Source organism: Capra hircus, chromosome 2, assembly GCF_001704415.2.
Source record: "Capra hircus breed San Clemente chromosome 2, ASM170441v1, whole genome shotgun sequence".
Lineage (NCBI taxonomy): Eukaryota > Metazoa > Chordata > Mammalia > Artiodactyla > Bovidae > Capra > Capra hircus.
Window position 1 is genome coordinate 15,721,759 of NC_030809.1, and position 23,115 is coordinate 15,744,873.

The window sequence follows — 23,115 nt, forward strand, 5'->3', positions numbered from 1 at the left end:
CAGGAATGCGGGCCCAGTGCCTTGTACATGACGCAGACCTCTGCTCCCCTAGACAGGTAGATGGAAGGCAGAGGTGAATCTGTTCTCTCCTCAGGCCACCCGCACTCATAGGAATAGCTTGTGATAGGAGTTAAGAGGTTTCAGCAACCCTAGGTTGGGTTAAAAAGATATTTCTCCAATCCAGCAATCTCACTTCTGGGCGTGTATCCCCAAAACTTTGAAGGCAGAAAGAATTCTCTGGTGGTCCAGTGGTTAGGATTCCATGCAGGGGGCTCAGCTTCGATACCTTGTCAGGAAACTAAGATCCTGCAAGCTGTGTGGCTCAGCCAAAATAGTGTCAGAGAGTGGAAAGCAGGGTCTAGAAGAAGTTTTTGCACACCAACATTTGTAGTAGCATTATTCACAATAGTCAAGACTTGCAAGTAATTCAACAGTCCACTGGCAGATGGATGGATAAACAAAGCATGATAGAGCTATACAGTGGAATACTATGCTGCCTTAAAGAGGAAGGAAAGTCTGACACCCACTACAACATGAATGAACTGAGAGGGTAAAGGGCAAGAAGGCTCAGTTCAGTTCAGTTTAGTTCAGTCGCTCAGTCGTGTCCAACTCTTTGCGACCCCATGAATCGCAGCACACCAGGCCTCCCTGTCCATCACCAACTCCCGGAGTTCACTCAGACTGACGTCCATCGAGGCAGTGATGCCATCCAGCCGTCTCATCCTCTGTCATCCCCTTCTCCTCCTGCCCCCAATCCCTCCCAGCATCTGAGTCTTTTCCAATGAGTCAACTCTTCGCATGAGGTGGCCAAAGTACTGGAGTTTCAGCTTTAGCATCAGTCCTTCCAAAGAAATCCCAGGGCTGATCTCCTTCAGAATGGACTGGTTGGATCTCCTTGCAGTCCAAGGGACTCTCAAGAGTCTTCTCCAACACCAGAGTTCAAAAGCATCAAAATTAAAAGTAGGTTTCTCTTAAAATTCTGTGTTGCCATGACAACACCTAGTTCCACCTGAACTTAACTTTTCTCAAAACTTGAGCTAATCATGTCCGACTCTTTGGGATCCCGCGGACTATCAGCTGCCAGCTCCTCTGTTCTTGGAAATCTCCAGGCAAGGGAGTACTGGAGTGGGTTGCCATTTTCTTCTCCAGGGGATCTTCCCAACCCAGGGATTGAACCCAGGTCTCCTGCACTGCAGGCAGATTCTTTACTGCCTGAGCTACAAGGGAAGCCCTGTATGCATGTGTTAAATCCGCTTCTTTGTGCTGCTCATTCAGGACTCTTGCACTCCTCTCTGGATGTATATTTCTACCTTGCTTCCGTCTTAAATAAACAAACTATTTCTGTTTGTTTCCAGCAATTAAAAAAAAAAAAAAACAAACTTGAGCTAAACGATGCGTTTTTCTTATGGAAATGTTTTTCTTAAGCTATGTTAATGAACTATGTATTTACCCTAGACTTTGTCTTTCTTCAAGTCAGTTCTGCTTAAGGCTCAGAACCAATAAGGGCTCAACAAACCAAGATGTTTTACTAGTTTGGAGTAAAATATGTTTTACTTATACATTGTTCTCCTAATCTATGTTAATGAAACTATATATTTACTTGGAAACCTGCCTTCCTTCAAGATTCATGTCAATCATTTTATGGCCTGGGATGGCTCACCTTGTGCCAATGTTATCTCAAAATGCATGTTGTGGGTGAGGGGCCTGGTGCCAGTTTTGAGATATTTCCTTTCTCTAATTAACAGCTTGCTGGTAGGCAGGTACTACTACTACTACTACTACTACTACTACTACTACTAAGTCGCTTCAGTCGTGTCCGACTCTGTGCGACCCCATAGACAGCAGCCCACCAGGCTCCCCTGTCCCTGGGATTCTCCAGGCAAGAACACTGGAGTGGGTTGCCATTTCTTTCTCCAATGCATGAAACTGAAAAGTGAAAGTGAAGTCGCTCAGTCATGCCCAACTCTTCGAGACCCCATGGACTGCAGCCTACCAGGCTCCTCCACCCATGGGATTTTCCGGGCAAGGGTACTGGAGTGGGGTGCCCTTGCCTTCTCTGGGTGGGCATGTAACATCCTGCTAAAGGCTACAGTGGGGCACTCTTCCTGCTCCCATCTGATGTCTATGTCAGAAGCTTTGTCTATCCCTTTTATACTTTAATAAAACTTTATCACACAAAAGCTCTGAGCGATCAAGCCTCGCCACTGGCCCTAGATTGAATTCTCCTCTGGAGGCCAAGAATCCCGGCATCCTTCACAGCTCAGTAACAACTTTTCAGAACCTCGACATGATGCTCAGTGGGGGGCGGGGGGGGGGGCGGAACACTCACAAAAAGACAAATACTGTGTGATTCTACTTCCTTAGGTATCTCTAGTAGTCAGTGCATAGAAATAGAAAGTTGGATGGTGGCTGCCAGGAGCTGGGAGGTGGGAGACTAAAAGTGAAGTGAAATTGCTGTCGTGTCCGACTCTTTGCGACCCCATGGATTGTAGCCTACTAGGCTCCTCCGTCGATGGGATTTTCCGGGCAAAGGTACTGGAGTGGGTTGCCATTTCCTTCTCCAGAGGATCTTCCTGACACAGGGATCAAACCCAGGTCTACCTGCATTGAAGGCAGATGCTTTACCCTCTGAGCTACTAGGGAAGCTCCTAGAAGTGAAAGTGAAGTCGCTCAGTATCTGACTCTTTGCAACCTCATGGACTGTAGCCCACCAGGCTCCTCAGTCCATGGGATTCTCCAGGCAAGAGTACTGGAGTGGGCTGCCATTTCCTTCTCCAGGGGATCTTCCTGACCCAGGGATCGAACCTAACAGATACAGACTTTCAGTTTTATAAGATGACAAAGTTCTGGAGATCTGTGGCCAACCTAGTGTGAATACTTAGCGCTACTGAACTGGGCCTTAAAAATGGTAGAGATTGTAACTTTTTGTTTTTCTTTTTCGGCTGCACCATGGGCATTCTGCATCTTAGTTCCCTGACCAGGAACGGAAACTGTCCTCCCTGCAGTGGGAGGGGGGAGTCTTAAATGCTGGGCAACCCGGCAAGTCCCGAGTTGGTAACTTTTATGCTGTGTTTTATTTTACCACAATTAAGACTTTTTTTTTTTTTTTCCAAAAGAAAGAAAGCCCTTCCCTCCTGCCTCACCCACCCCAGTGGACCTGGGTAGCCCCCTCCCAACTCGGGCCCCCTTACCCCCAAGCCACACTGCACTGGCCACTAGCATCTTCCTGCCCAGCGCCCTGCCCAGGTGCCCTCCCCTCAGGCAGAGCTTCCGGGTTCCTCCTCCTTGACCTGCTGTCCCACCCGCTCACCACACTGACCCAGGTTACCCTCCAGCTTCCAGAGGACCTGCCCGCTGGGGCCTCCTTCCTGTTTCTGCCCCCCACCCCACAGCTGCCTCTGTCCCCTACATAGTCTTGTGCTTGGAAAATTCTTGGCTAAAGGTCAGAAGGGACTAACTCTTGGGCAGGTGCTTAATTAGCTGATTGGTTCTTTTCATCAGGCCATAATTTAAATTTTTGTTACTGCAAGACTCATCTTCAGTGAATTCCCAGTCCCTTTGTTAAATTAAAAATTTTGATGTGAAATGACTATAGACTCACATGTGATTGTAAGAAGTAATACAGATATCCCTTGTATGTTTTCTCCAATCTTCTCCGATGGTATAACTCACAGATTTCCACATTTCTGTTCAGAGTCTGCCGTTTTACCTGCACTCACTTGCATGTGTGTGGGTTCTGTACCATTTATCACATGTGTGGGTTCATGTAAACACACCGTAGTCAGGAGTCTGAACAGCTCCAACCCCCAGGGCCCCTTTATAACCACCCTGCCCTCTTTCCCTAACCCATTCCTGTGTTTCTAAGTAAGCTACATGAATGGAATCAGGTAGTCTTGTGGGAGTGGCCTCTTTTCACTCAGACTAATCCCCTGGAGATTCACTAGGGCCAGGACTCCTTTGTGTTGCTGAGAAGAGTCTCAGGGTGACTGGACCACTGCCCCCACCCCCCACCCTGGTGTGTTTAAGCATTCACGTGTGCAAGGACCTTTGGGCTGATTCCAGGCTTGACTGTTTTAAATAAAGCAGCCAGGAATCTTCTCGGACTTGTTTCTGTGTGAATATTTGTTTTCATTTCTCTGGGATATATGCCCAGGAGTGGAGCTGCTGGGTCATAGGGTCATAGGGTTGCTGCATGTGTAGTTCAGCAGAGTGGCCGCACCACTTTGCATCCCCACCAGCAGCTTATGGGGGATACCATTTCTGCATCCACATCACTATTCAGTTTTGTCACAGTTTTTAATTTTAGCCTGGTGTGGAGCATAAAGTTTTCTTAAACGTTCTTATGACAACATTAAATGATCAGGCACTGTGATCTCTCTTGGTTTCTTGTGAATTTTCTCCTGTTCCTGAGCAGGACTGAAGACCTAATACAAACCAGGTGTCCCTTGTGGTAAACAAAGGGTGTTTGTCCCAGTTCCCACCAGGGCCCCTGGCTCCCCACTTCTGGGCCTGAATCACTTGAGTGAGATGAAAAGCTGTTCCACTCTCTCCCCTGGGGCCCGTGATGATCAGGCAGCAGGCAGCATGGCTTCTGTTCTGCAGTAAGAGATAACACCTCCGGTCCTGCACTCCGGGGTTATGGATGCCTGGGGCCAGGGGATGGCCAGCTCCATGGAGCCCGCTCTGTGGGGGACGGTTGTCCCAGTCTCTCTGTTCTCTAGGAAGAAGGCCTAGTCCTGTGGGGTCTCATCTGGAGCCCAGAACCTTCTACCATTGTCTCCATTTACTACCCTGGGCTCTCTGGGCTGTGTCTCAGCCCCTGGCATGCGGGCAGTGCAGAGCCCACAGAGGCACCAGGGGATCCCTGGGGGGATGTCTTCTGCCTGCGTCCTGCCCACTCAATCTCAGGATGTCCCCTGAGATGTAGTGACAGTCCTGTCACTCGGGAGAGCAGGGCAGCAACTGGGAACAGGAAGGCTTTGATCATGAATACCCCACCCCCAGCCCCCACACTCCAGAAGTTTGCAGAAATGGAGGCTCCCTTTCTAGGGCAAGTGGCTCCCTGGACCCTCCTCTCCACCTTTCATTTCCACCTCCGCCAGCCTCATAGAAATGGTATGAATGTCTCCACTGGAGCTCGGATGCAGGAACCAAACACAAGTTTAATTTTTTCCTCGTTTTCTGGGGGGACACATGGGATTGGGGCCTTGCTGAGCCTCCTGAAGCGCCCCCCGGGGGGTTGACTGGGAGGTCGGCGGACGCTGAGTGAGCACTGGGCTGGGGGACGTCCTCGCCTCCTAGCCCAGACAAGGGTGGCCATGCGTGCCTGGTCGTCCTAGGATTTCTGATGAAGTATCTTCGCCTCCAGCCAGGCCAGTCCTTGCAGTTCTGAGGCCAGGAGAGGAGGCCAGGCCACCCACCCCTACCCCTCCTCCCAGTCCCCCTGAGGAAGGGCCGTCAGGAAAGTTGGTCAGAAGAAGATCACAGCCGCACAGCAGTTTGTGGCCTCATGGCTCCGGAGTGATGGATGGTTCAGGAAGGACGGCTCAGGTGAGAGCAAGTAGGGTGCTGCCGCCCCGTTCGGTCACGGGCTCCTGGGGATTCTTGTGGAGGTCAGCTGCTCAGAGTCTCCGAGGTCATAGTGAAGGTGAAGGCGCTGGCAGCTCTGGTCCGTGAGCTTTAGGATCAGGCTCTGCACGTCCTGAAGGGCAGATCGGAGACCAGCCTTGGGAAGGGCCAGTCCCGGGGGCTGTGGAAGGACCCAGAGACAGCACGGCCTGGGGGGCACCCGAGGTCTCACCGGGGGGAAATGTCTGGACTCAGCAGAGCTGGGCAGTGCACACTGGGGTTCACCCGGGGACCCCAGGGATTGCAGTCGCCCCCACACTGGGGCTCTACCTGCAGAACAGTCAGCACCAGTGGTGGCACTTGGGGTCAGAGGGAGGTGGCAAAGCTGAAAGGAAGGCCCCAGAAGCAGCTGTTAGTGGAGGGGGCTCATGATACTGGTCTTGGGCACAGATCAGGGGAGGGAGCTGAGGTGAGGCTCTCAGGGAGCCGGTGGAGAGGGGCCCTCCTCAGAGAGGGCCTCAGGAACTGAAATCAGAAGCTGGGCAGCTACTTGCTCTTTGAAGGAGACACTTGATTCCAGTTAAAAGTCTCCTGAGCAGTGACCACATGGAAAGCATCCTTGAGGCCCAGGGGGGCCCCCACAGACCCACCCAGGGTGGGGCCTCCTGTCTAGGAGTGTCCGGGCGTGGTGACCCATTCATGCTCCCGAACACTGTCCTGGGGAAGGATCGAGGTCCCCTCGGCTGGGCAATAGGAAGAGTGTGGACAGCTTACGGGCTGGAGCCCAGGGACCTACCCTGCTTACAACGTCCGGCCCTCATGGGAGAGGAGCAGGAAGTCGAGTGGCTTCCTGTAGGACCTGGATATATGAATAATTCCCAAGACAAGGTCACAAGATTGGTACTTCAGGGGCTAGAAGAGGGCACAGAGGTGGGGAGATGCTGGGCCCTCCACCATCCTCATCCACGGATGAGGTCTGCCTGCAAGGTGCTGCTGGAGGGGTGGTGCTGGAGGAGGGGGCACTTGGGCAGATGCAGGTGGGGAGTCATGGCTGAGAAAGGTGGGAGAGGCAGGTACCTTGGCCCTCAGAATCTGCCCTCTGCTTGGTCCCTGCCCTCCTAGCTGGCTCCCTCCTGCTAGTGCCCCTGGACAGCTCCTCCCCCGCTCCCTCTTCTGCCACTGTCCTTTCTCTGCCAACCACTCTCCCCTTCGCCTGAGCTGCCTGTCCACCCACCACTGGAGAGCTTCTTCACCCAAGGAGACAGTGGAAAGGCATTCAAGTGAGGTAGCATCAACCACACGGTGCTCTTACAGACCTCCAGGTGGGCAAGGGCAAAAGCCCCACCCTGTGAGCCTTGGAGAGAAAGGGCGGGGGGGGGGGGGAAGGGAGTTGTACTCGCTGCAGACACAAGCCTTCTCTGCGACATCAGGACACACTCGTCCCAGGATGGAGAGCTTCTACTCTGGGTAAAATGTCCTCCAGACTCTGTGGCACGTGTGGCCAACCCACTTACAGCAGCACCATTTAATAAGCAGCGAAAAACAGGAAACGGTTTCCCTGGTGGCTCACATGGCAAATGCGGGAGACCTGGTTTTGATCCCTGGGTCAGGAAGATCCCCTGGAGAAGGGCATGGCAACCTACTCCAGTATTCTTGCCTGGAGAATCCCCATGGACAGAGGAGCCTGGTGGGCTACAGTCCATGGGGTTGCAAAGAGTTGGGCATGACTGAGCGACTAACACACACAAAATGTTGGAAACAGCTCAACTTTCATCAGCAGGAAAAAGGGAAAAAAAAAATTGTCCCACTGTGATACATGGAACACTGCACAGCAATAGGAATAAGGAGACATTTGTTGCAGGCAACAGATTTTCACCAACAATCTAGAATGAAAGATGCCAATCAGAAGAAGGCAAACAGTAGGGCACATCTCAGTTCCATCAACTCTTATACCCCTACCCTTAGCCTCCATCAGGACCCTCTTAACAAGTCTCCATCATGCAGGGAGTCCCAGAAACCTTTCTTAGCCCTCCACTCCACCATTTTATCCATTCTTATATAAAAGGCTTTGGGGTCCCCCAGTGAGTGGTGGAGCCAAGGGATCCAGGGCCTCTTGTCAACCTTGAACTTGATTAACTGGTCTAACTGTTGCCCTAAGTCATTGCTAGTCAGATATCTGAAGTGTAACTTTTTTCTTCCAGCCTTCTACATTTTTCTAAACTGGGGTTAGTGGAGGGGACTTGTTTGAGAGATGCAAGTTTACATAAAATTGGTATTTGAGTGAGCTTTATATAAGATGGCTACTTCTCCTTTTCTGGATTGTACTGTGGGGATGGACCTATATCTCCCTGGGAAAACTTCCCCTGCCTGGCGTGTAAGAGAGCCCATATAAATCTGCCTCTCAAAAATGTTAGTTAAAAATACTAAAGGAAATCAATAGGGTTGCCTGAGCCCATTCAGTATTTGGTAAAAGCCAAGAACTAATAAAAGCAATGAGGGAGACTTTTTTCCCTCCTAGGGTGAATTGGTCTGAGTTTGAGCAGAACCCCCAATCAGAAATAATGGCCTTTGTTGAACACCGTGTGCAAACTCTTGAAGGCATGCTAGTTTGAATCCTAAAGTTCTAGAATATAGAAATCTTTTTATTTCCATTTTAGTTGGAAATACTCTAAGTAATATAAAGTAGAAAATGAAAGATAATGTAGTTGGGCAAATCAATCTTTTGACATCATTTTGGTGGCAGGCCAGCTCCTTTGGGAATCAAAAGCAACTGTCTTTGTCTTGCACACCTCTAGAAATCAGAAATGGAAATACAGTCCATAATGGCCTAAAAGTGAGCCCAGTTAATTCTATCAGGTAGAACTTGAAACCAAAGGGGGAAAAAGGAAAAGAGGCCTTTTAAAATTCAAACTACTCCATCATCCAAAATCTAATTTACAGCCTCCTTAAGGATTTGTCAGTTCAGTTCAGTTCAGTTCAGTCACTCAGTCGTGTCCAACTCTTTGCGACCCCATGGATCGCAGCACGCCAGGCCTCCCTGTCCATCACCAACTCTCGGAGTTTACCCAAACCCATGTCCATCGAGTCTGTGATGCCATCCAGCCATCCATCCTCTGTCGTCCCCTTCTCCTCCTGCCCCCAATCCCTCCAAGCATCTGAGTCTTTTCCAATGAGTCAACTCTTCGCATGAGGTGGTCAAAGTACTGGAGTTTCAGCTTTAGCATCATGCCTTCCAAAGAAATCCCAGGGCTGATCCCTTCGGAATGGACTGGTTGGATCTCCTTGCAGTCCAAGGGACTCTCAAGAGTCTTCTCCAACACCACAGTTCAAAAGCATCAATTCTTCGGCACTCAACTTTCCTCACAGTCCAACTCTCACATCCATACATGACTACTGGAAAAACCATAGCCTTGACTAGATGGACGTTTGTTGGCAAAGTAATGTTTCTGCTTTTGAATATACTATCTAGGGTGGTCATAACTTTCCTTTCAAGGAGTAAGCATCTTTCAATTTCATGGTTGCAATCACCATCTGCAGTGATTTTGGAGCCAAAAAAAGTAAAGTCTGACACTGTTTCCACTGTTTCCCCATCTATTTCCCATGAAGTGATGGGACCGGATGCCATGATCTTCAGTTTCTGAATGTTGAGCTTTAAGCCAACTTTTTCACTCTCCTCTTTCACTTTCATCAAGAGGCTTTTTAGTTCCTCTTCACTTTCTGCCATAAGGGTGGTGTCATCTGCATATCTGAGGTTATTGATATTTCTCCTGGCAATCTTGATTCCAGCTTGTGCTTCTTTCAGACCAGCGTTTTTCAAGATGTACTCTGCATATGAGTTAAATAAGCAGGATGACAACATACAGCCTTGGCATACTCATTTTTCCTATTTGAAACCAGTCTGTTGTTCCATGTCCAGTTCTAACTGTTGCTTCCTGGCCTGCATACAGGTTTCTCAAGAGGCAGGTCAGGTGATCTGGTATTTCCATCTCTTGAAGAAGTTTCCACAGTTCATTGTGATCCACACAATCAAAGGCTTTGGCATAGTCAATAAAGCAGAAATAGATGTTTTTCTGGAACTCTCTTCCTTTTTCCATGATCCACTGGATGCTGGCAATTTGATCTCTGGTTCCTCTGCCTTTCTAAAACCAGCTTGAACATCAGGGAGTTCACAGTTCACGTATTGCTGAAGCCTGGCTTGGAGAATTTTGAGCATTACTTTACTAGTGTGTGAGATGAGTGCAATTGTGCAGTAGTTTGAGCATTCTTTTGCATTGCCTTTCTTTGGGACTGGAATGAAAACTGACCTTTTCCAGTCCTGTGGCCACTGCTGAGTTTTCCAAATTTGCTGGCATATTGACTGCAGCACTTTCACAGCATCATCTTCCAGGATTTGCAAGAGCTCAACTGAAATCCATCACCTCCGCTAGCTTTGTTCATAGTGATGCTTTCTAAGGCCCACTTGACTTCACATTCCAGGATGTCTGGCTCTAGATGAGTGATCACACCATCGTAATTATCTGGGTCATGAAGATCTTTTTTGTACAGTTCTTCCATGTATTCTTGCCACCTCTTCTTAATATCCTCTGCTTCTGTTAGGTCCATACCATTTCTGTCCTTTATCGAGCCCATCTTTGCATGAAATGTTCCCTTGGTATCTCTTAATTTTCTTGAAGAGATCTGTAGTCTTTCCCATTCTATTGCTTTCCCTCTATTTCTTTGCATTGATTGCTGAGGAAGGCTTTCTTATCTCTTCTTGCTATTCTTTGGAACTCTGCATTCAGATGCTTATATCTTTCCTTTTCTCCTTTGCTTTTCGCTTCTCTTCTTTTCACAGCTATTTGTAAGGCCTCTGCAGGTTGGTAGGTGCCCAATATGCTACTGGGGATCAGTGGAGAAATAACTCCACAAAGAATGAAGGGATGGAGCCAAAGCAAAAACAATACCCAGTTGTGGATACGACTGGTGACAGAAGCAAGGTCCGATGCTGTAAAGAGCAATACTGCATAAGAACCTAGAATGTCAGGTCCATGAATCAAGGCAAACTAGAAGTGGTCAAACAAGAGATGGCAAGAGTGAACGTCAATATTCTAGGAATTAGCAAACTAAAATGGACTGGAATGGGTAAATTTAACTCAGATGACCATTATATCTACTACTGTGGGCAGGAATCCCTCAGAAGAAATGGAGTAGCCATCATGGTCAACAGAAGAGTCCGAAATGCAGTACTTGGATGCAATCTCAAAAACGACAGAATGATCTCTGTTCGTCTCCAAGGCAAACCATTCAATATCACAGTAATCCAAGTCTGTGCCCCAACCAGTAATGTTGAAGAAGCTGAAGTTGAATGGTTCTATGAAGAGCTACAAGACCTTTTAGAACTAACACCCAAAAAAGATGTTCTTTTCATTATAGAGGACTGGAATGCAAAAGTAGGAAGTCAAGAAACACCTGGAGTAACAGGCAAATTTGGCCTTGGGATATGAAATGAAGCAGGACAAAGGCTAATATAGTTTTACCAAGAGAACGCACTGGTCATAGCAAACACCCTCTTCCAGCAACACAACAGAAGACTCTACACGTGGACATCACCAGAGGGTCAACACCAAAATCAGACTAATTATATTCTTTGCAGCCAAAGATGGAGAAGCTCTATGCAGTCAGCAAAAACAAGACCAGGAGCTGACTGTGGCTCAGATCATGAACTGCTTATTGCCAAATTCAGACTTAAACTAAAGAAAGTAGGGAAAACCACTAGACTATTCAGGTATGATCTAAATCAAATCCCTTATGATTATACAGTGGAAGTGAGAAATAGATTTAAGGGACCAGATCTGATAGATAGAGTGCCTGATGAACTATGGACAGAGGTTCATGACATTGTACAGGAGACAGGGATCAAGACCATCCCCGTGGAAAAGAAATGTTTGGGGAGGATTTGTCAAGGTGAATACAAATCTTAAAAGTGCTTTCTTCACCTAGTAAAAGCCTTAGCCATTTGAGAAGATAAACTTATTTGAACTGGTGTTTATAAACTAGTTTTATATTATATATTTATATTTTTTATATTAACAATATACTATACCTGGTAGCTCAGATGGTGAAGAATCTGCCTGCAATGCCAGAGACTTGGGTTTGATCCCTGAGTCAGGAAGATCCCCTGGAAAAATGAATGGCTACCCATTCCAGTAAATTTGCCTGGGAAATCCTATGGATAGAGGAGCCTGGTGGGCTACAGTCCATGGGGTTGCAGAGGAGCTGGTCACACCTGAGCCACCAGGCACGCATATGAGATTTTGGGTTCTGTTGATTTGTTGTGTGTGTTTGTCCTGAATTGCTCAGTTGTGTCTGACTCTTCTGAAACCTCGTGGACTGTAGCCCACTAGGCTCCTCTGTCCATGGGATATTTCCCAGGCAAGAATACCGGAGTGGGTTGCCATTCCTGTCTCCGGGGGATCTTTCTGACCCAGGGACTGAATCTGAGTCTCCTGCATCTTCTGCGTTGGCAGGTGGATCCTTTACCACTGTGCCACCTGGAAAGTCCATTTATAAATTAGTCTTAAATGGTAATACCTGATACATGAGTAAGTTTTGAAATTATGAGTTCTCTGCTTCTGCTTACTTGTCATACGTATGTTATCAATATGTCTCTACCTGTGGATGGTATACCCAGATTGGGTAGGGGTCCCTGGAGCAAGAGAACCAGAGAGACTTATATCTCTTCTCTGACATGAGAGATCTGTCTTGGCCCAAAGCCATTTTGTCATGTAAGCCTGGACACAGTGCTTTCCCTTGCACAGGTCTTGGTAGTAATTGATCTCAGGAGAAGGGCAAACTTATCAGACAAGAGAAGTAACAATTGTAAATGTAAGAAATCAGGTATAAAGACTCCATGGCTTGTACAAAGAAGCCTGGCATGCTGCAGTCCATGGGGTCACAAAGAGTAGGGCACGACTGAGCAACTGAACTGAACTGATAAAGACTCCCAATCCTATTTCAATGGTAAAAATGAGCCTGAAGCACAATCTTGAGCAGTTTTTGAAGAATTTAAATCATCCTCCTAAGGCGCTCCATCATCAGATCAATTGGAACCTAAGGCATGTATGATGGCCTTTGTGGACCCTCATTATTTCAATCAGCTACATCTTGAACTCTGTCCATTGCCCAAGCCCCTTCCATGAATAAGCATGTACCCTTAGCATAAAAATTCTCCATTTTGCTTTTTGGGAAGAAGCTGCTTTGGGGAATATCTTTGTGTTCTCCCTACTTGCCACAATTAATAAATCCTTCCTTCTTCTTTCTCTCGCTGCTGTCCTATGACCTTTTTAATGTACTAGCTAGCTGTATTATTTATATCCTGTCTGTTTTATAAGATTGTTGTTTCTTAGGTTACCTGATAGGTAACCAGTTTTCTGACCAAATTAATGATGATTAAATGTCCTGAGGCAATCGATCATGTATGTAGCTCTCCATAAAATTAATTGTAGTGGTACAACTCTGCCACCTCAGTGGTAAAGAAGCTGCTCTCCAATGCAGGAGACAGGAGTTCCATCCCTGGGTTGGGAAGATCCTCTGGAGAAGGAAATGGCAACCCACTCCAGTATTTTTGTCTGGGAAATCCCATGGACAGAGGAGCCTGGGGGCTACAGTCCATGGGATTGCAAAAAAGTCTGACACGACTTAGCAACTAAGCAGCAACAACTCTAGGTATAGGAAGGAGTAACAGTGGAGGAACACTTCCTGGATCATTAGAGACTAGCAAGACAAGTGACCCAGAGAAGTTTTACGCTGTTAACATGACCTCATCCAGACAAGGCACACAAATGACCTATCAACGGAATCCTCATTTGACCTAGGAATGAGTTCCTAGCGCCATGGGACGAATTTGTCAGGAGATGCTGCCTCCCAAACTTTGGTTGAACTTACGACCACAAATGGGAGAGACTGTAACGACAACAACAGCCAAGGAACAGAGAGAACTCACTATCCAGTTACACAGAGGGTTAAACCAAAATCTACTGCAGACACCTAACAACAGTGTGTCCTCGGGAATTCATGACAGAAAAAACAGAGTGAGGGATTTTATATTTTGGATAAATGGGTCCCTATTCAGTTACTTCCTAGCCATTCCATTCTGCCGGGGATCTTCCTGACCCAGGGATCAAACCCGGGTCTTCTGCATCGTGGGCAGATTCGTTACCCTCTAAGCCATCAGGGAAGCCCTTCACTGGTGGTTTTTTTTTTTTTTTTTTTTTTTTGCTTTCAGACAGTTAGTAAGGCAGGAGATAGATGGACTCCAGGCTCCATTTACAACTGTCCTCTTGATTACATTTCTTTGGACAGCAAAAACATGGGCTTCAGTCCAGATACTTACAACAAGTCTCCCGTTTACATTTCCAGAGACAAGAGATTAGGTGGGCTTCAGGTTAGGCATTTCCTGTCAGCCTTCTGTTTGCACTTTGAAACAGAAATAACAACAGAAACAGAGTAAATCGTCAGGCTTTGTCTCCTGAGGACATTGTAAGATAACAGTCATGGCAGGAATGGAGAGGGGCTAAACCCTTGTTTGAGTAACAGATCCATATATTTTCCATCCTGGGGGCAAGGGAGACATTGCACATGTGCATAGAGGCTTCTTGGGGGTCAAAAAGAAGGGGCACCACCCCAGAATAGGCGATGCCAAAGCCTCCCATAGGCCTCTGGGCTGGAGTCCATTTTGGAAAAATTTTGCACACACATATTGGGGAGGGTCCTAGGTCAGGTCAGGTGTGGGTAAAGAAACCAAATAATTTGCCAAAGGTAAACAAAGACCTGACAGAATGTGGTCCACTAGAGAAGGGAATGGCAAGCCATTTCAGTATTCTTGCCTTGAGAATCCCATGAACAGTATGAAAAGGCAAAATGATAGGATACTGAAAGAGGAACTCTCCAGGTCAGTAGGTGCCCAATATGCTACTGGAGATCAGTGGAGAAATAACTCCAGAAAGAATGAAGGGATGGAGCCAAAGCAAAAACAATACCCAGTTGTGGATGTGACTGGTGATAGAAGCAAGCTCCGATGCTGTAAAGAGCAATATTGCATAGAAACCTGGAATGTCAGGTCCATGAATCAAGGCAAATTGGAAGTGGTCAAACAAGAGATGGCAAGGGTGAATGTCAACATTCTAGGAATCAGCGAACTAAAATGGACTGGAATGGGTGAATTTAACTCAGATGACCATTATATCTACTACTGTGGGCAGGAATCCATTAGAAGAAATGGAGTAGCCATCATGGTCAACAAAAGAGTCTGAAATGCAGTACTTGGATGCAGTCTCAAAAACGACAGAATGATCTCTGTTCGCTTCCAGGGCAAACCATTCAATATCACAGTAATCCAAGTCTGTGCCCCAACCAGTAACACTGAAGAAACTGAAGTTGAACGGTTTTATGAAGACCTACAAGACCTTTTAGAACTAACACCCAGAAAAGATGTCCTTTTCATTATAGGGGACTGGAATGCAAAAGTAGGAAGTCAAGAAACACCTGGGGTAACAGGCAAATTTGGCCTTGGAATGCAGAATGAAGCAGGGCAAAGGCTAATAGAGTTTTGCCAAGAAAATGCACTGGTCATAGCAAACACCCTCTTCCAACAACAGAAGAGAAGACTCTACACATGGACATCACCAGATGGTCAACACCAAAATCAGATTGATTATGTTCTTTGCAGTCAAAGATGGAGAAGCTCTATACAGTCAGCAAAAACAAGACCAGGAGCTGACTGTGGCTCAGATCATGAACTCCTTATTACCAAATTCAGACTCAAATTGAAGAAAATAGGGAAAACCGCTAGACCATTAAGGTATGACCTAAATCAAATCCCTTACGATTATACAGTGGAAGTGAGAAATAGATCTAAGGGCCTAGATCTGATGCGAAGAGTTGACTCATTGGAAAAGACTCTGATGCTGGGAGGGACTGGGGGCAGGAGGAGAAGGGGACGACCGAGGATGAGATGGCTGCATGGCATCACGGACTCGACAGACGTGAGTCTGAGTGAACTCCAGGAGATGGTGATGGACAGGGAGGCCTGGTGTGTTGCGGTTCATGTCGGACACGACTGAGCGACTGGACTGATCTGAACTGAAACAAAGACCCAGAAGAACTGCCCTCTTTAAATGACTTAACCACCTCTTTACTGCGTTCCTCCTCCCTAGGGGGATGTCTGCACCTTTCTCTCCAGGTGTGCCTTGCCTCTGTCTTAACTAAGCAATTTCTCTGAGTGCTCTCCCCACTTTTAGTGTGTCTCTAATAATAAATTTTATACCTGTTTTTACAGTTTTTACATCCTTGAGAAATGCAATTTTCAATGAGGGTATGTTCTCATTTGCTTAGCTGTGTCCGACTCTATGAGGCGCCACGGACTGTAGACCGCCAGGCTCCTCAGTCCATCAGATTTTCCAGGCAAGAATACTGGAGTAGGTTGCCATTTCCTCCTCCAGGCAATCTTTCAAACCCAGGGATCAAAACTACGCAAAGCGGGTATGAGCCAGGGGAATTTTGTTTCTAGCCTGTAGCCCCTGGGGGGTTAGCAACTAGGATTACCGGTTTTCATCCAGGCTACCCAGGTTCAAGAGAACTAACATCTCACTCCAAGCCCCCACTCACTGCTGGCTCTTTGAGACTGTTAAGATGCACACCTCAGGAATAATTCCAGAGCCATACATAGAAAAGCAACTAAAATGATTAGCTTGAGATATCTGTTCTTCCTGATAAGCAGTAAACTTTTACAAAGATGTATGCTTGCCATTTTTTTCATAGGCAAGAATTTCTCACGTATATATTGACTCCTTCCCCAGCTCGTCAGAGCAGTTCCTCAGGACAATCTGAGAGGTGTTTCCCAGGCTATAGTCCTCAATAATGTCCTTGAATCAAACTAAAACTCATAACTCCTATGTTATTTTTTTCCTTTAAGTTGACAAATCAAAACTAAACCATAACTGCAGATACAACTATGATGAGAAAATTATTTTCAAAAAAATCAGTGGTTCCCTTTGGTGGTAAAGGAAGGGATAGGTTGTTTAGGGGAAAGGGTATGGGGTGTGGTTGGCAGGTTTGGCTGTTTTATCTATTTCTTGGTTTGGTTGGTGGTTATTTCAGTGTTCAATTCTATTATTATGCTTTAAGCTGTATCATTATGTTTTATGCACTATTCTGAACATTTCATATATCGAAGAAAGGGAGGAAGGACCTTGAAATTTGACTAAGATTAGGTGTATCTGTTCCTGTGGTGTTTCTCATTTTCACTTCAACCAGAATTTCCCAAAATGCGGGATACACATATTTCTACAGTGTGGTATTCTAGATTATTTTAGGTGGAATGGGGTGTGTTTTACCTGGCATCCAGACAAGACACGGAAGAGCACTGAAGTTCAAAAATGAGAACATCACTGTCTCTTCTATTCTCTCCCAACCCCTCTGATGTCAAGGAGAGAATCTCAGTTAATCCTACAATGACCAAATGTACCTAATGTTGCCATATTCCTTTAAACAAGGATAAAGCCTGCTTTAGACAGAGAGGCCAGGCAGGCACAGAGTTTGATATTGCTTTTCTGTCTGTTTGATATATATAGTTGCCTTCCTTATAGAGATGGTAGTCTTCCATTTCTCATAGTTATAAATTTTCTCTTGTAAACATTCAAGGAAAGACTGAGCTCATTTAAAGAAAAATACTAAGTTTACCATGTGATCCAGCAATCCCATTCCTGGGCATATATCCAGAGAAAATTCTAATTTGAAAAGATCTATGCATCCCAATGTTCATAGCAACATAAGCAACCTAAATGTCCATCAACAGATGAAAGGATAAAGAAAATGTGGTATACATGTACAGTGGAATGTTACCCAGCCATAAAAAGAAAAAAAATGCCATTTGCAGCAACATGGATATACCTGGAGATTATCATAATCAGTTAAAGTAAATCATTCAGAGAAGAAAAATATCAAATGATATCACTTATATGTGGAAACCTGTGGCCACTGCTGAGTTTTCCAAATTTTCTGGCATACTGAGTGCAGCACTTTCACAGCATCATCCTTCAGGATTTGAAATAGCTCAACTGGAATTCCATCACCTCCACTAGCTTTGTTCATAGTGATGCTTTCTAAGGCCCACTTGACTTCACATTCCAGGATGTCTGGCTCTAGGTGAGTGATCACACCATCGTAATTATCTGGGTCGTGAAGATCTTTTTTGTACAGTTCTTCTGTGTATTCTTGCCACCTCTTCTTAATAACTTCTGCTTCTGTTAGGTCCATACCATTTCTGTCCTTTATTGAGCCCATCTTTGCATGAAATATTCCCTTGGTATCTCTGATTTTCTTGAAGAGATCTCTAGTCTTTCCCATTCTGTTGTTTCCCTCTATTTCTTTGCATTGATTGCTGGGGAAGGCTTTCTTATCTTTTCTTGCTATTCTTTGGAACTCTGCATTCAGATGCTTATATCTTTGCTTTCCTCCTTTGCTTTTCACTTCTCCTCTTTTCACAGCTATCTGTAAGGCCTCCCCAGCCATTTTGCTTTTTTGCATTTCTTTTCCATGGGGATGGTCTTGATCCCTGTCTCCTGTACAATGTCATGAACCTCCGTCCATAGTTCATCAGGCACTCTATCTATCAGATCTAGTCCCTTAAATCTATTTCTCACTTCCACTGTATAATCATAAGGGATTTGATTTAGATCATACCTGAATGGTCTAGTGGTTTTGCCTACTTTCTTCAATTTAAGTCTGAATTTGGCAATAAGGAGTTCATGATCTGAGCCACAGTCAGCTCCTGGTCTTGTTTTTGCTGACTGTATAGAGCTTCTCCATCTTTGGCAGCAAAGGATATAATCAATCTGATTTCGGTGTTTACCATCTGGTGATGTCCATGTGTAGAGTCTTCTCTTGTGTTGCTGGAAGAGGGTGTTTGCTATGACCAGTGCGTTCTCTTGGTAAAACTCTATTAGCCTTTGCCCTGCTTCATTTCATATTCCAAGGCCAAATCTGCCTGTTACCCCAGGTGTTTCCTGACTTCCTACTTTTGCATTCCAGTCCTCTATAATGAAAGGACTTTTTTGGGTATTAGTTCTAAAAGGTCTTGTAGCTCTTCATAGAACCGTTCAACTTCAGCTTCTTCAGCCTTACTGGTTGGGGCACAGACTTGGATTACTGTGATATTGAATGGTTTGCCCTGGAAGCGAACAGAGATCATTCTGTCGTTTTTGAGACTGCATCCAAGTACTGCATTTCAGACTCTTTTGTTGACCATGATGGCTACTCCATTTCTTCTGAGGGATTCCTGCCCACAGTAGTAGATATAATGGTCATCTGAGTTAAATTCACCCATTCCAGTCCATTTTAGTTCGCTGATTCCTAGAATGTCGATGTTCACCCTTGCCATCTCCTGTTTGACCACTTCTAGTTTGCCTTGATTCATGGACCTAACATTCCAGGTTTCTATGCAGTATTGCCCTGTACAGCATCGGACCTTGCCTCTATCACCAGTCACATCCACAACTGGGTATCGTTTTTGCTCTGGCTCCATCCCTTCATTCTTTCTGGAGTTATTTCTCCACTGATCCCCAGTAGTATATTGGGCACCTACCTACCTGGGGAGTTCCTCTTTCAGTATCCTATCATGTTGCCTTTTCAAACTATTCATGGGGTTCTCAAGGCAAGAATACTGAAGTGGTTTGCCATTCCCTTCTCCACTGGACCACATTCTGTCAGACCTCTCCACCATGACCCGCTTGTCTTGAAAAGGTCAGTTTTCATTCCAATCCCAAAGAAAAGAAATGCCAAAGAATGCTCAAACTACCGCACAATTGCACTTATCTCACATGCTAGTAAAGTAATGCTCAAAATTCTCCAAGTCAGGCTTCAGCAATACGTGAACCATGAACTTCCAGATGTTCAAGCTGGTTTTAGAAAAGGCAGAGGACCCAGAGATCAAATTGCCAACATCCACTGGATCATCACAAAAGCAATAGAGTTCCAGAAAAACATCTATTTCTGCTTTATTGACTATGCCAAAGCCTTTGACTGTGTGGATCACAATGAACTGTGGAAAATTCTTCAAGAGATGGGAATACCAGACCACCTGACCTGTCTCTTGAGAAACCTGTATGCAGGTCAGGAAGCAACAGTTAGAACTGGACATGGAAAAACAGACTGGTTCCAAGTAAGAAAAGGGGTACGTCAAGGCTGTATATTGTCACCCTGCTTATTTAACTTCTATGCAGAGTACATCATGAGAAATGCTGGTGTGGATGAAGCACAAGCTGGAATCAAGATTGCCAGGAGAAATATCAATAACCTCAGATATGCAGATGACACCACCCTTATGGCAGAAAGTGAAGAGGAACTCAAAAGCCTCTCAAAAGTAAAAGAGGAGATTGAAAAAGTTGGCTGAAAGTTCAACATTCAGAAAACGAAGATCATGGCATCTGGTCCTATTACTTCATGGCAAATAGATGGACAAACAGTGGAAACAGTGTCAGACTTTATTTTCTTGGCCTCCAAAATCACTGCAGATGGTGACTGCAGCCATGAAATTAAAAGACACTTACCTCTTGGAAAGAAAGTTATGACCAACCTAGATAGCATATTCAAAAGCAGAGACATTACTTTGCCGACTAAGGTCCATCTAGTCAAGGCTATGGTTTTTCCTGTGGTCATGTATGGATGTGAGAGTTGGACTGTGAAGAAAGCTGAGCACCAAAGAATTGATGCTTTTGAACTGTGGTGTTGGAGAAGACTCTTGAGAGTCCCTTGGACTGCAAGGAGATCCAACCAGTCCATTCTGAAGGAGGTCAGTCCTGGGTGTTCTTTGGAAGGACTGATGCTATAGCTGAAACTCCAATACTTTGACCACCTCATGCAAAGAGTTGACTCATTGGAAAAGACTTTGATGCTGGGAGAGATTGGGGGCAAGAGAAGAAGTGGACGACTGAGGTTGAGATGGCTGGATGGCATCACTGACTTGATGGACATGAGTTTGAGTAAACTCCGGGATTTGGTGATGGACAGGGAGGCCTGGCGTGCTGCGATTCATAGGGTCGCAAAGAGTCGGACATGACTGAGCGACTGAACTGAACTGATATGTGGAAACTAAAAATAAGCTACAAATGAACTTATTTAAGAGAAATAGACTACAGACATAGATTGTACACTTTTGGTTACCAAAGGGGAAAGTGAGGGGGAGGGATAAATTAGGTTAGGGTTAATATATACACACTGCTATATATAAAATAGAGAAACAACAAGGGCTTACTGTATAGCACAGAGAATTATAGTCAACCTTATAATAACCTAAAACAGAAACAAATCTGAAAAAGAATATATAGTTATGTAAAATACGATATATATATAAATAACTGAATGGCTTTTATACATGAAACACAGCACTGACTCTTTGCGACTCCATGGACTGTAGCCCACCTCGCTCCTCTGTCCATGAAATTCTCCAGGCAACAATACTGGAGTGGGTAGCCATTCCCTTCTCCAGGGGATCTTTCCAACCCAGGGATCACCAGGTCTCCTGCATTGCAGGTGGATTCTTTACCATCTGAAACACCAGGGAAGCCCAAATCAACAATACTTCAATTAAAAAACAAACGGAATTTAATTAAAAATTAAATTAGGAATACTACAAGCAGCTTGTGGCCATGGCAAACACTCATTAAGGTGATAAGTGAGGAATTCCCTAGTGGTCCAGAGGTTAGGACTTGGCCCTTTCACTGCTAGGGCTCAGGTTTGATTCCTGGTTGGGGAACAAAGATCCCATGAGCCATGTAGTGTGGTCCCCCAAAAGTGATATATGAACAGCTATAGCTTTGAGAAATATTGATTTGAAAGAAATCAGTAGATTTTGGGCCTGAGCTCATTCAACATCTACCAATTACTACGGATATTCTTTGTCACTTAACCTCTTCAAGTCTTAATGCCTCTATCTGCAAAATGGGAAAAATAACAGTACCTATGTCACAGGGCTGTTAGCGTGGGCCTGGTGCAGAGGCAGTTCTGGAGGTGGGGAAGGGGTGAAACCCTAATCTGAAGGCAGGACTTGATATTCTGAAGGTAAGCTGAGTGTCTGAAAGCCAAGTGTGTGCGTGCACAGTTGCATCTGACTCTGAGACCTCATGGATTGTAGCCTGCCAGGCTCCTCTGTCCATGGGATTTCCCAGGCAAGAATACCGAAGTGGGTTGCCATCCCCTCCCCCAGGGGATCTTCCTGACCCAGGGACTGAACCCATCTCTTGCATCTCCTGCACTGGCAGGATTCTTTACCACTGTACCACCTGGGAAGCCCATAGAAAGCCACACACAAGTGGCTAAATGTTAAATGAAGCGGCTCATTTCCAGAAAACAAATGTTTTACAATTCCTAATGAAGGTCTGTGTAAACAGTTTCCCTCTGGCTCATTCCTCCTAAGCAGGGAGAAACATCCAGGCATTTCTCTTCCACAGAGGAACTTGGCTCAGGTGCCTGGAGTGGGTGAGGAAAGGGGACCACCCCACCACCAAGGCAGGAGACAGACCAGGACAGCCCCACTCCCCAATTCCTAGGGAGGATTCTTTTTTTTTCAGCTGTGTCAGGTGTTAGATGTGGCATGCGGGATCTTTAGCTGCCACGTGCAGCACATGGGATCTAGTTCTTTGACCAGGGATTGAACCCAGGCCCCTCCATTGGGAGCATGGAGTCAGCCACGAGACCACCAGGGAAGTCCCTGGGGAGGACTCTCGATGACCATGGAGCCCCATCTCAGCACCGAGCTCGGGCTCAGCCTGCCACCGGCTGGGGTGCAGCTGAGGCCTAGGCGGAAGGGAGGCTCGGCCAGGCAGTTGGCAGAGGCAGGCTCCCTTCTGGGGGTGGCAGGGTGGTAGGAGTTGTAGTGGGAGGCACCATCCTCCTTCCATTCAATCTGCTTCCACGCCCACCCGCCCCCCACTCCATTTAACCCTGAAGTCCATGACTCTGAGCCACCAACTCCTCCAGCCAGGGCCCCCCGAGGCACAGCTCTTCTGTGGAGCCGCCACCCCTGGGCCAGCAGCCTCACCTGAGGGACCGCCCTGGCCTGGGCGCAGACACAGAATAAACAAGGCACCTAGGGGCTCCAGTGAGGCAACCGGGCCTCATCACCACCCAGACTGTTACCTGAATCTTTAAAAGAAAGACCTTAGGCAGCATTTTAGCCAAGTGGCAATACCAGCCCTCCTGTCAGCGAGAATTTTATCTTGGCTACTGGGATAATGGACTGTTTAATACACCCCTTGCTGAGTGTACAAGAAACCTTTTAAACCCACTGTAGGCCCATTTCTGCTAAGGAAAAAGAAACCCAAAAAAGGGGAAAAAAATTGAGTTTTAGCTTTAATTTTTATCCAAGTTATACATTAATGTAGTTTGACATATCACAAAGCTCCATAAGGTTTGTTACAATAAAGCAAAGCAGCAGGTTCCTGTCTCCCCCACTGCCTTTTCCCATCTCCGAGGCAACCATTTTCCCCTCTGTTGGGTTTTAATTTTGATATT